The sequence below is a fragment of the Struthio camelus genome, chromosome 10 (genome assembly GCF_040807025.1).
Source record: "Struthio camelus isolate bStrCam1 chromosome 10, bStrCam1.hap1, whole genome shotgun sequence".
Taxonomy (NCBI): domain Eukaryota; kingdom Metazoa; phylum Chordata; class Aves; order Struthioniformes; family Struthionidae; genus Struthio; species Struthio camelus.
The window spans coordinates 957,319-970,535 of record NC_090951.1 but is presented as its reverse complement, the minus strand read 5'-3'; the positions used below and the strand labels follow the sequence as shown (position 1 = coordinate 970,535).

Genomic DNA, 13,217 nt, shown 5'->3' with positions numbered 1-13,217 from the left:
GGAAATTTTGGAACAATTTTCAAAGCAGTTAATTTGGACATTTTTCAACTATTTAAATGCAAATACAAATGAATAAATAATTTATGCATTGCTTTAACTGAAAAATATTTGAGTTTAAGAATACACAGATTGTCCCACAATTAGTACAGCTTGTCTACAGAGCAGCTGGCAGTTTGGAAAAACAAGTTATAAACCTGGGAAAGGGGCCACTTAACACTCTGTACCTTTTCAGTTGTGTTTACCTTTGTATCTGTTGCTTTGACTAGACTGTTGAAGAGTGAATGAAACTGTGACAGTACAGTAATAAGCACTTTAAACAAAGGTTATAGAGCATATTGCAAAGTTATTTAAAAATCATTATGATACAATAATAAAGTTAGATGATATGTTTATAGAGGACTTTAATTCTTGAAGAATTCCAAACTGTGGAGCCAGATCTATCAGCAGGCTAAAGTGACAAAATTAGGCTAACTTTAAAAGATGTGTGCATGTTTATACCCGATGAGGATTTGGCAAAATGCGTGCAATGTTACCAACCCATTGGGATTTAATACTTACCCGTAGAAGGCTCTTTCAAGGAAATGGTATGAAGAAACCGAGTCCCATGTGTTAGACGTGTGTGGCCACTGAGATGTCGGGCAGGGCAGCAGACCGAGCAGGATGCATTTGAAATAACGTTGTGCTGGCACAGCATATTGTACAAATCTGTATGTGTTAGGTGTGTGTACGTTAAGGTTTCCTTTTTTTTTTTTTTCAAATTTGTATGGTAAAATTTTATGTGTATTTTTTTTTTAATCACCATAACTTAAATTTGCTCATAGCATGAAGGGAAAGATGTCCACAAAATACGCATGCAAAGTAGATCACCTCTAGCTAAGCAAACATGGGTACAAGGTCTCATACAGTGGTATAGGAAGTACACAGAAATAATGTTTTTACAAAAACCAATTTTAAATAGTTTGTAAAACTATATTAACTTCACAAATAATTGAACAAAAATGAAGTTTTTTTAGACAAATGCAAATCCTTTCTCTGTTTTGTTTTATTTGAGAATATTTTGTGTGGAAACTGCACATTTTCTTTATTTTTGAAAATCAAAATGTTTTGTTTGGGTCAAGCAAAATATTCTTATTGAACAAAATATATTTTTAGTTTTTTGGGGGGGCAGAAAAGGTTTTTTTTTTCTCATTTAATGTGAAACAGTTCTTCCAGGCTCCAGTTCTTAAGGTCAGTCATCAAACCAAAAATAAGCAACAGTCATTCTACATCTCTCTCTAAAAATCTGATAACCCTATGCTGTGAAACAAAATCAGAAAGATGGAAGAGTCAATGGTCAGGATGACCCAGGTACTTGGGGTATTGCATGAAGCTATGAATTTCCTGCCTTTTGTCAAATTGTATCATACTCTGGACACTATTATCTCTGGTTGATTTTGCTGGTTAATGCTACAACAGATTGGGCTCCTTTTCCTGTAGATATTAATGGTCACAATGAGGCTACTAGTCCTTTCAATTACACTGCAGTGAATCCCTTAATCTCTTTAAGTAGCTACCCTATTCTCATCTCCTCATGCTCATTACCTCTTGTAGCATCTATATCCCAGTCCTAATCTGGAGTTGAAAGTAAGTAGGTTTTTAGGGTGGTGTTTTTTTTTTTTTTTAAACTTTCATTCTGCTTGGTTTTGTTGTATAACTAAGGAAGCTAAAAAAGAAGCATTGTCATCTTTAACAATTTTGGTGGCGATTGTTTGTAAGTATACTTACTTTAGTGCAGAAAAGCTATGCAGAGAAGTCAGAGGTCAACGCCAAATGCATTTGTACCAGCAAAGAGCACTAACTCCTCCTGCCATGGGTTTCCTCTGTAACTTTGGAAAATGGCTTTTGGTCCTTGGTCTCTGTCACTGTAGACTAAAGCTTCTGTGGTCAAGGGGTAAAATTACCTTGGACTAGATCAAAATAGTAGTGGCTTTAAGCATACGGTTAAGTGCTTTGTTGACCTGAGGGCACGGGCTCTTCCTGTAGTACGTTCTGATCTCCTTTTTCAAGCAACTACAGCTCTGTTTCTTGTAGTTGGGGCTGGTACAGATAATCCACGGCTGTCCTGGAGCACAGGAGGAAAAACATAGGCTATCTGATTCAAAATGGTAGTGCCAGAATCCTAACAAGATCATTTAACTTTTAAGGGGAAAAATATTTTTTCTACATTTTTATTGATTTTCAGTATTGTACAAAACCTAGTCATGTAAAGCAATAACACAGAAAAAGATACAGTCATTGAAAAACAATTACAGATCAAATGTCCTGTTCCTGAAGTAAACCTACAAACCCAACCTGCTCTCTCTAGGTCAAACCCCATTTATTATACGAACTAATGGGATAAAAACTAGGGTTTAAGACTTAATAATTAGATGCCCTGTTGAAATACTGTAGTGGAGCTTTCCTCTGTGAGATTTTGACAATGTCTCTCCCTTCTGCAGTCAGTAGCTGTTTGCTGGTGAGTCCTGTTCCCATGTTTTTGATGTCACCATGTTGTCACAAAGCAAAGAATGATGCAGTCTGTATGAATCCTCTTTGGAACAGGACATGGCGTTTTGTGAAAAGGTTTCAGTAAGCATAGTAGCACATCGCTTACTGGTATGCCTGATAGATTGCACTGACGATTTATGTACCTTCTGCAATTCCTCAAAAATTAATCTCAGAGCTCAATAAAATGTCTTCATTTGCTGATTGAAGCAAGGCTGTACACTTAAATCAATGGCATTTCTATGTTTGTGTGTCTGTTACATTGGGGACAAGGGTCCAGCCAAGTGCATGACTACCTATGTAAGCAGTGGAGTATAAAAAACCTCTAGGACTATGAACGTATTATTCTTGTTCTACTGAGTATATGGTAATACAGATCATACTTTGTTATGAGTTAGCATAAATAAGTAAGGATCAACCTACAATTAAGAAAATAAATTAAATTGCATTTTGTGAAGCATTAGTCTGCCTTTTTTGGGTTGTTTACTCACGTGGTGCTAGTCTGACAAATTCAGTAATTCACACTGATTATGTGGAGGATGTTCTCAATTACTGAGGTTTTACAATAGCCTGTACATACAGGTTACGGTGAATATTGAAAACAGGCCACTGAGAATCTCTGTAAATGACAACTCCCCAGTCTTCGGAGAGCTGGGTGTCCTTCAGAAGCCGCTGCCGAATCTGTCTCAGATGTTGGCTGTCGTCGCCACCCAAGAATGCTGGTAACGTCACTGGCTTCACGCGCCAAAAGCTCGTGTGAGGAGCAATGGTCAAGTGGTGATTAAAGACAACAAAAAGGCCAGGAATATGCGTTCCTGATCCAGAGCGGTGGTGTCTGTTGCGGGGATGTTCAAGGCTGTCCTCCCGGGTGGTGAGCAGGTGGCTAGAGGACTCGCTCTCCCTCCCTCCGGCGGCCACTCTTGCGCGTAGAGGAAAGATGTCTCCGTCGGTGAGTTGCCGACTTCACAGCAGTGGCTGCGGGGAGCAGAGTCCGTGAACTACTTAATATTATTGACGCTGTTTTCTTACCAATTTCATCCCGTGTCTTTAAAATGATGTTATATGTGTAGGCAGACGAGTGCAATCTGGCTGTATTCCTGCCCTGAGAATATCTGTTTTAAACATGTTTTCAGAGGCATGAAGGTGGGTAGGACAGTGCGTGTAGCATTCAGTTGCGTATTTTTCTTAGCTCTCAATTCTGCTGTTAGATAAGTTTGAGATGGGGGGGGAGATGAAGGGGTTGTATGCCTCCTTCTGTTGTTGTTTTTGTTTTTATAGCACTTGCCGAGCTCTGTATGCCAGGTTTGCAGCGCGGACGCGTCTCGGGATTTTCAGCGTCTCGGAACGAGGTTAGCTCCTAATTTGTCAGGGGGCCGCGGCAGCTCAGGCGGTGCCGTAACAATCCACTGACTCGCTGTGTTTTCACGTGCACAGGCCTCCTCTAGGCCAAACTGCGTGGCCTCTGCACCCTTCAGTGCCTCCCCGGAGATTTCTTGACAAAAAGGAGCGTCCTCGAGCCCTCTCTTTTGAAACAAAAGCTTAATGAAAGGGTAGGCATGCCCCAGAGTGTGCCGCGGTTGGCTGTAATTCTTGGCAGGGTGTGACATGCCCATCCTCCTGAATTAGTGCAGGGCACGAGGAGTTTAGCACGGTGCTAATTGCGATCAGATGGAAACAAGCAGCCCCAGCGTGTGGGCACGCGGCAAGACAAAACAAAGGCGCGAGCCCCCTTTCAGAGCCGTGCCCCCCGGCGCGAGCGGCCAGGCAGCCCCGCGCACAAAGCCGGCGGCGGAAGGGTGCCGCCTGCGCGTAGCCGTCCTCGGCGGGCAGCGTTTCTGGGCAGCCCCCCGCCGTTCCCCTGCCCTGCCTTTGGCCCTGGCCGCGTCTTTGCCGCCCGCTTCATTTCCGTGCTGCGGCACTCGCAGCCCAGCTCGCGCGCGTCAGGTGCTCTTTATCTGCCAGGCAGAAACCCGCCGCTGGGAAAGCGGGGCAGCTCCTGACGAAGAAGGCTGCGTTTCGGTCGCAGCCGGGCAAAAGGGACCTGTTCCAACGGATTCGTGCCCTAACCCTGGGTGCCGGGAGAGGAACGGGCAGGTCCGGGCTTGGGGAAAAGCCTCCCTTCTGCTGGAGCCCCCTTGCTGGGAAAAGATAACTTTCGTGCCGGGGGGTCAGGGCTTTCTCTCCTCCTTTCCCCGCTGCGTCTCCCCAAGGGCTGCTGGAGGCAAGCGAGCTCCCCCCAAACGGCTGGCGTGCGGGGGAGCGAGCGGGGGCCGGCGCGCTCCCGAGTTTCATCCGCCTCTGAGCAAAGCAGCGTTCACGGGCGTCCCTCCAGGGGAAGGGGAGAGTGGCGTCAACGGTCCTTTCCCCCCGAGCCTGCCCCAGAACTACGGAGCGGGATTTCCTCCGCTGTACGGTCTGGAGAGGAGGATGATTTACCGTCCCAGTCGATTTCCAGAGGTGGGAGGCGTTTACTCCCCGTTCTGCCAAAACGAAGGGGAATTTCTCCCATCCGTGGCAGAACCCTGAAGGAAAGATTTGTTTCTCCTTTCATCTAATCTGCCAGAGAGTGGAGTAACACATTCTTCTATAACTGATCTGTTAGCAGCAAAAGACTTGTTGTCTCATCTCCAGTATTGTTCCAGAGACTGAGGGACTTTATCCTCAAACTCTCTGCTAAAGTCTGAGTAATTAATCCCGTAGTAGGGCCAAAACGAGAAGTTTTAGTTTTCTGTTTCTCTGCTCTTCCTCGGAGGATCCACCAAGGATGGGGGATGCCGCTCTGTGTGCAAAAATCCCACAGACTTGGGACTTGCTCTTTCCTCTCTCACTAGACCAAATGACATCAGTATCAGGTTTTCCCCAAAGATAGCCTATTAACTAAATTATGTAAAAAGCTACCTTCTGGTGTACTGGAAAAGGGAACTTTTTACACCATCCATAATGACTGGAGATTGCAGAAATATTTGGGCTTTGATAACTTCTCTCTTTGCAACGGGTTTATTCTTTTAGGGGGCTGTGGTGGGATTGGGAAAACCGAAAAGGACAGTTGAATTGCAGGAAAATTCTATGAAAACTATGGACAAGTACTGTAAAAAGCGGGCATGAAACATTGCTGTTTAAGGAGGTTCCATTTGGGCAGGGTACAAATAGAAATACTCAGAGTTCAAGGTAAGAGATCAGAAAGAAAAAGACGTGGTTTTCTTACATGGGTTGTTTAAGGATACGAAGAATTATTATTCTTAATAGTAGTACTACTCTGTGGTGTCGTGCATCAACGTGAGCCAGAACGCAAGACCTGCCATGCTGCCTCAGAGTCCGTTTAGCCCCATCGCCTGTTTTAATAGCAAGTGTTAGCACAAGCTTGGGAAAAAGTGTAAGAAACAGAATAAATGCCGAGTGATCTTTTCCTGGTATAATCTTCCAAATTTAAGCAATCAGTTGTTTAGAGACAATCTGAGCATAGATTACATTCGGACAATCCTGCTTAATGAATATAAGCATGCACATATATATGTATATGTATAATGCTCTGGGTGTCGCTTGACTCTCTCCTCCTCCTCCTCCATTATTCATGAGCATGCTGAACCAACCGTGTGCTCCCCGCCATTGCTAATGTTTGGTTTGTACCCTTTCTTCCCTATCTTTCTATCTCGAATTCACAAGAAGATTAATCCTTCTTAGCCTGTGACCATTTAGTTTCCTTAAGAACCTTTAGTGAGGGATGTTTTGCAAAGCTTTTAGAAAATCTGATTCCCCTGTGAGACCGAATTGCCTGTATTCAGGGTAGTTCTCTCTGTCAGAGAACTTAGATTTATAGGTATGAATTCATCCCATGGCTTAGTGACTCTCCCACAGCATACCATATTCATGCCTGCTAATTCAGATATTTCTTTACAGTTTTCTACCATTTTGCTTGTTATGGAAATCTGACTTCTGGTCTGTAATTCCCAGGATCGCTACTAAAGCCCTTTTTAGAGATTTGTCACCTTCCAATCCTCTGATACTAAGAAAGGAAGTTCAGCAATTTCGTATTTGAGCTCCTTTAAAACTCTTGAGGGAATAGTGTCTGCTTCTGGTGATTTGTTGCTCTGGTATATGAACCTTGCTGACCTCCTCCATAGTGAACATCAGTGCAAAGAATTAATTTAATTTTGCTGCTGTGTCCTTATCTTCCTTAATTCCTCCCTTTACGCCTTGATCATCTATCAGCTATGCTGGCTGACTGACAGGCTTCCTGCTTTTGTGTTTGGAAAGTTTTTATTAGCTTTCATAACTCAAACAATTGTTCTTTGGAATCTGTTTTGGCTTGCCTTATTGTGGTTTTACATTTCACTTGCTAGACTTGACGTCTGTTTCAATTTCATTGTTTGGAAACAACTTCCATTTTTCTGTAGATATCTTTCTATTTCAAATAGCTTCCTTTTTTTCTGTTCTGTATATTTAGCTCAACCCTTGAATCAGTGCCATTGCACAGGCTTTATGCCACCTGCAAGAATTGTAACCTCTCACCTGCAGTGTCTCGTGCACGTCCACGTGCCGTCGCAGCACCGCCGTCCGGGCTCAAGCTCCCTAGGCCAGGCGGCAGGAGAAGCACAACTAACATGGCAGCTCTGCCCATGACCTTCTCCTGCAGCCTGGCAGGCTGCGGGCTCTGCTCTCTGCGAAGAGGGATCCCGTAGCGGTGTGACCCTCGGTGTGTCGTGATTTCTCTCTCAAGGCCGTACTAGAGACCCGTATGCTTTTTCTCCCGGTCGTGCAGATGCTGCTTAAATTAGGGTTAAATTCATGTGGTTAAACAGGACTCTTACCAGGAAAGAAAATGGTAAAATGCAGTCCAGTATGGAAGAGGGTAGACAAAGGAGAAGAAAATTGAGGAAAGGAGAACGTTTTTTACTAGGTTTTTGAAATTCTTATTCATAAATTCATGGCAGAGTTGTGATGGTAACAAGAGCCGCCGTCGGAATGGGAGAGGTCCCGTGTCTCTGGGATCTTTGACACTGGTTGCGTTAGCGCATCGTGCCTTTTGTTCAGTGACCCATCTGAATGCTGCAGCCGTGCGCTGGAAGTGTGCTCTTCGGTGGGAAGCTGAGGGCTGGTCCTGAACCCAGCTGTTCTCCTAACTCTTCTTTTCATTTGTTTTCCATCCTTAGGTAGTTTGTTACATAAGAAACAGTACTTGGCTCTAGTGGTTAGAAAAGACAGAGAAGACCATAAAACTTTTCTCTTTGCCCACAGACAAGTCAGAGGGGGGCACGGAGTACATATAAACTTGTGTGTTTTCCACTGGCAGGCCACCTAAATGTAACTCGTCATTTTTTATATATTAAGCAACCTTGGCAAGTGCAGCTGTGTGTTTTGTAGAACACAAAATGCGCCTATCGTATAAACTTGTTATATATCAACTTTCAGTTGTCTGGAATGAGAACGTGAGCTAAACAATTGGGAATGGCGACTGAATTGGTACTGAACACAGATTTTAAAAAAATTATTTATTCTGTGCTATGAATAAACTTCTGGTTCTTTTGGTGTGTTATTCCACATTCTTCAGGATTCCTGACATGGTTCATATTTTTTCATTTGCAGGCATTAATCTGGAGACTCTGCGCCACCTTTTTCCCGTCCGAGTAAGAACCATCGTCCTTTCTCCGCTCATTGGCGCTGGATCTTGCCCCATTATCTTCACGTTTCTGTATTGAGGTAGGGAGATCTTCTATGACCTAATTGTCTTAAGCCTTGTAAAAATGAGTTTTGTGTTGGTAGCCCTCCTGGGATGTGTAACGTAAATAGCATGGGTTAAAAGAGATATGATTACATGTAATACATCCGTGCTGTTTTCAAGCAGAGATTTTGGAGGTCTGTGTGTCATTTATCCTCTGTCATTCTGGTGAGCAGCAGTATTTGCTTGCTCTTTCTTCTAATGGGTGTATGTTTTTTCGTAAATGCCACCTGCAGGAAGTATTTCCTAGCACCTGTCTCGTTAGTTATTCTTCTTTGTGGGACAGTAATCTTTGCTCATCTTGCTTGGAACGTAGTAAGATGAATGAAAAGGTATTTGAACAAGACCATTCTTGAGATATTGTAACGTCTTTGGGCTGCTGCCTAGTCAGGCTGTAGCTCTGTGTGGGCTAGCGAGAAACCGTAGGGGCTCCGTTATTTAATTATTTGTGATGGTCCTTACTGTTAGTTTTTGACATCAAAGAACAGGCCAAATGATTAGTGTCCTTGGCTTAATCTTCTTGGAAGGAAAACTGGCCCTTGAATTTCTGTCACAGTCAAACAGGCATAAGGAAGGATGAGAAAATAACAAGACTCCTGACCTATTTCTGTGTAGATTGTTGAAACTAAGTCATATTCGGATGGTCTGTTTCAGTTCAGAGACTCGGTTTCCAGAGGTGATGGTAAATGCTGTCCTGGCATAAAAAATATCTTAAAAAGATGGTTTAAAAAAAAAAAATCTAACTTGTCTTGAAGAGTCTCTGCACCGTCTCCGTTAGATTTGTCTCTGAAAAAGTGCCTACTGTCTACATGTAGTAGTTTCATTAAAAATTCATTTTTATTTAACTGAAATTCACTGAGTTGCTTTGAAGAACCTATTTTTAATATATCTGTATCTTGAGTCATTATACTGTCACTCGTAATATTGGGGATACTACATAGTATCCAAGTATCTTTGTGTAACACTGAAAACAGTAAAAAAAATTAATGGTAGGCGCCATGAGATACTCTTCAGTGTCCTCCATCTATCTAGATTGAAAACTGAAAGATGCGAGTCTGCAGTTGGGTTTTTTCCCTTTATTTATTTTTATGTTTTTATCCTTTAAGGAAGCTTCCTTGTTGCTTTCTTCGTACGTTTTTATCTGAAGTATTTTGTTTACAACAGAGGTGCCCACTTTAGTTTCTTGAGAATCATCAGACTTATAAATTAAATGGAAACCTTGGGAAATTCTCTGATGGGCAAAGACATTCTGTTTGCGTTCTTAATATCTTAGAGGATCCTGAGTAAAGCATCTACTTTTTCCCATTCAGTCAGGAAACTTTTTGAGGCCCTTGGATCCTGTATATGGGGGGTGTGATGTTCTTCAAACGTTGTAAACTGAATCCAGAGATTTGAGTGAGGAGTATTAACACTAAAATCCCACCTTCCCCGAGGTTGAACTAACATTTTTGACTTTCGTCTGAGACCGAGAGGGAAAGATTAATGAAACAGAGGAAGAACAGAAAAACAGACAGGAGATGAGAGAGACAGAGGGGAAAGGTAGAGGTGGCTGGAGTGGAGAAGTTTTGAAACATTGGGCAGTTGTGCTTTTTTCATGCTGTTATATGTTGACTAATTTTGTTGTATTATAAATAATTTCTCTCCTTTAAAAACGTTCAACATGTACAAATGAAAACAACAGCTGTCCTGTAGGTCCCAAGCATCACTGTGTCTTTTTTTTTTTTTTTTTTTAGTTCATATCCTGGTTAGTTACTAGGTGTGTTGTGACACGTTCTACGAAATGTAATGCACGTCGATTCTATTGGAATTTTCTTTAAAAAGCAGGTAAATTTCAGAGCTGAGAGCTCAGTCTTCAGTTGTAGTATTTAGCTGATCCACATGTTACGCTCTCTGTTACGGGTCTGCTTCAGCCTACAGTATGAAATTTCTCTAATGTTGTTGTACAGCGACATCCCTGAAAAGGGCTCTGTGGCTTGCGCAAAGAGAAAAACTGAAACTTCCTGAAATCTGAGGTTTAAAAATAGTCAAGAATCTATATTCCAAACAAAAGGGAAAAATTAGAATAGAAAGGGTTTCAAATCTAACTGTATGAATAGATTCTATGAGAAGGGTGTTAGAAATAAATGGAAAGCCTCAAATGAGTGGATAAAAGACTGATAAGGAAGAAGAACTGTATCTATCTTGTAAGGAAACAGAGAGTCTAACTGGATTAGAGTTAGCGCTAAAGCAAAGACTCTTAAAACAAATAGCAAAAGGTTCTTCAGCTATATAAGTAAAAAAAGAATAGGAAAGCAGGCCAGAAGAAAGGCATTTCTGTACCAAGGGAAGGGTAGATATTAAGGACTGAACAAACAGAAAATCAAAATTTTGCCAGTTTTCAAAGAATGTAAAGGGAAAATGAAGCTAGATAATGAGGAAGACAACGTAGAAGCCAGTCTCAAAGTCCAGGGGACTAGACAATCTCTATCCCAGTTCAGTGGGAAGTTTTAACTCCACCAGGAAATACTGTTGTTGTCTGTCACGTCAGGAATCGTGCCAGACGTTGAAACATAGCAAATATATACTGATGCCTAGGAAGATGCAAAAGTAATCCAGGCCTGCTGCTCTGGCCTCAGTAGAGTGCAAGCCTTTAAAACATCTTTTGGAAGGAAAAAGAATCAATTAGGTAGGTAGAATGGAAAATGGGATAAAACACAATATACATGTACGGAAAACAGGCTGTGTCAGACTGGTATGATAGCCTTGTCTGATAAGATAACTAATCTTACAAAATAACAGAAAAGTGTAAGATCTCGTGTCTCTGAATTTTGGTGACGCCTTTGATCTAATGCCATAAAGGGAATTGTTACTGGATCCAGAAAACATAGTGATTTAGGAATGCAGCTGAAAAGGAGATGGCTATGGGTAGGTATAAGGAAAGCAGAGGAGGACTACAGAGGAGGGAAGTTATGCAGGGAGTTGCTGAAAAAATCAAATTTGGGACCAATCTGTTTACTGTTTCTATTAGTGACCACAGCAGAAAAAGTAGTAATGTGCTGATGGACTTCAGTGACCTCACAACTTCATCCTGTGTTTGTACAGTGGGAGGGCTGGGCCATGAGAAAGGGAAGAAAAGGCAATGTATGAATGAAATGGAGAAGTGACTTATAAATAAGAACGGCCAGTGCACATACTATGTAACTTAGTGGCTGGTTGGCTTGAGCGTCTGTGAATTTAAGCTGCATGGTGTAATTCTGTTGAAGAGACATCTGTAAATGCGCGTGGCAAAAACCAAGCGGTAGAGACTAGTGTGGAAACGCTGCGCTGCAAGCAGAAATAAGTTAGAAGCTTGTTTAGTTTGTAGCGTGTAGGTATGCACGAACAGCGCTAAGCAAGCGCATAGCCGTGTCCATGTTACTGCTGATAAGGACAATATTGAATGTATTTGTAGGGAAAATATACAGAATTTGTACAGTTGCTGGAATCCGAGGTGCATGTGCATTTTCACTGTACCCATTGTTTTCAGGTTTTCCCAAATTCTTAGAAACTTTCATTTTCCAGCTGTGATTTCTCTCTGTATCTAAATTTTACCTGAGATGAGTTTTCTATTTAAGCAAAACTGTTTGTGCTGTATTTGAGAATGATAACAATGTAGTAATTCAAATGTCTGTTATTAAAAAATATTTCTGTGACTTTCTTGGAGCTAAGCAAACACTAAACGGTTAGACTCGAATTTGGCAAGGAGAAGGCCTCAAGAGAAGAAAAGTACCTCTAAACGTTCAGGAGAAAATGGGCTTTGATTAGCTGAATCGTAACTTCTAAAAATTGTTCTTTGAGCAAACTCAGCAAAACTGGTACAATTTTAAGCTTATTTTACCAAAAAGCAAGATAATGCGAGGCTCCCTTCACAAAAAGGGGCCCGGATTTTGAACCAGCTGCAGAAAGGAAAATTAACTGTTCTAGTTTTGTGAAGCCAAGCAGTGTCTAAGAGTAGAATAAGGCTCATTTTACCTTCGCTTATAAAATGGAACTTATGTTTTTTCTGAGTTGTTCTGATTTTGCTCTTTGAATCTAAAATTCAAAGAGGGAAAAGTTATTAAGTTGAAGGCTTTGAATTCAACCTAGAGTGGTGAGGAAAATGACGTGGTTCAGATTTCTATTACGTTTGTCATAGAGTTTATTATATAATATTATTATAATGACCTGTTTATTGAGAACTTACTCTTCAGTAAGCGCTAAGAAAGTGCTGAAAGTGAGACCAGTGCTAAGTTTCAGAGTACAGGGTAGCATTTGTTAATAACGCCTAAAACTCTCAATTTCTAAAGCTGGTGAGTCTCACGCTTTTATATCACAAAGATATTTTTTTTTAAAAAAGTAATCGTTTCCGTTAAAACAAACGAGGAGTGGTAGAACCTGGCTTCAGAGATTCCCGAGGTGGAGGGAAAGCATGATACGATGAGTTCTGTTTCCGGGCACCACATGGTCGCGCAGAGCGGCCATCAGCTCGGGCTCCTGCGCTGAGGTTGCCGCGTTGCTCTTGCGGCTGCAGCCGCGCCGTACGTACCACGGTTTTGGGGAAGCGTCCGTCCGCGGACAATTGCAGCGCAAACGGAGTCCCGCCGCCTGGCGAGGGGAGCGGCGGGAGTTGCCAGTTCGGTTGACCCCAGTTGGGCTGGGTCGGTTTGGTGGGTGACTGTCGCAGCTGCTACACCCGGGCAAATTCAGGCAAATAACGTTTGCCCTGCAGCGCGCTCTTTGCGCGAGACGGGGGTATCCTGCAGCCGGGCACAGGTGCCGAACCGTGGCCTCCCTGGCGGCGCGAGGAAGGGCTGAAAACCCTCCTTTGTTTCAGCCCTGGCAGGTAGCGCCTGGAGTCTGTGGTCGTTGAGCAGGTGAGAAACGTCCGTAGTTACTGATGAACACCTCAAGTAACAGGTTCCTCTGCAACGCCATTTCCTTCCTACTTGCTAACACAGTATTTTTCCAGGTTTGTTCTTCA

The 13,217-nt window shown here is 42.4% G+C and overlaps 1 protein-coding gene across 3 annotated transcripts in view; it reads left to right on the top strand.

The window, feature by feature from the left end:
* The window catches only part of ZFHX3 (zinc finger homeobox 3), a 752,695-nt gene that overhangs the window by 447,750 nt on the left and 291,728 nt on the right, over positions 1-13,217 (top strand). For all 3 annotated transcript variants that reach the window (XM_068955804.1, XM_068955803.1, XM_068955806.1), the window contains one exon: positions 8,107-8,220. The gene's annotated coding sequence lies outside the window, so the exon portion shown is untranslated. The remainder of the gene's footprint in view (positions 1-8,106; positions 8,221-13,217) is intronic.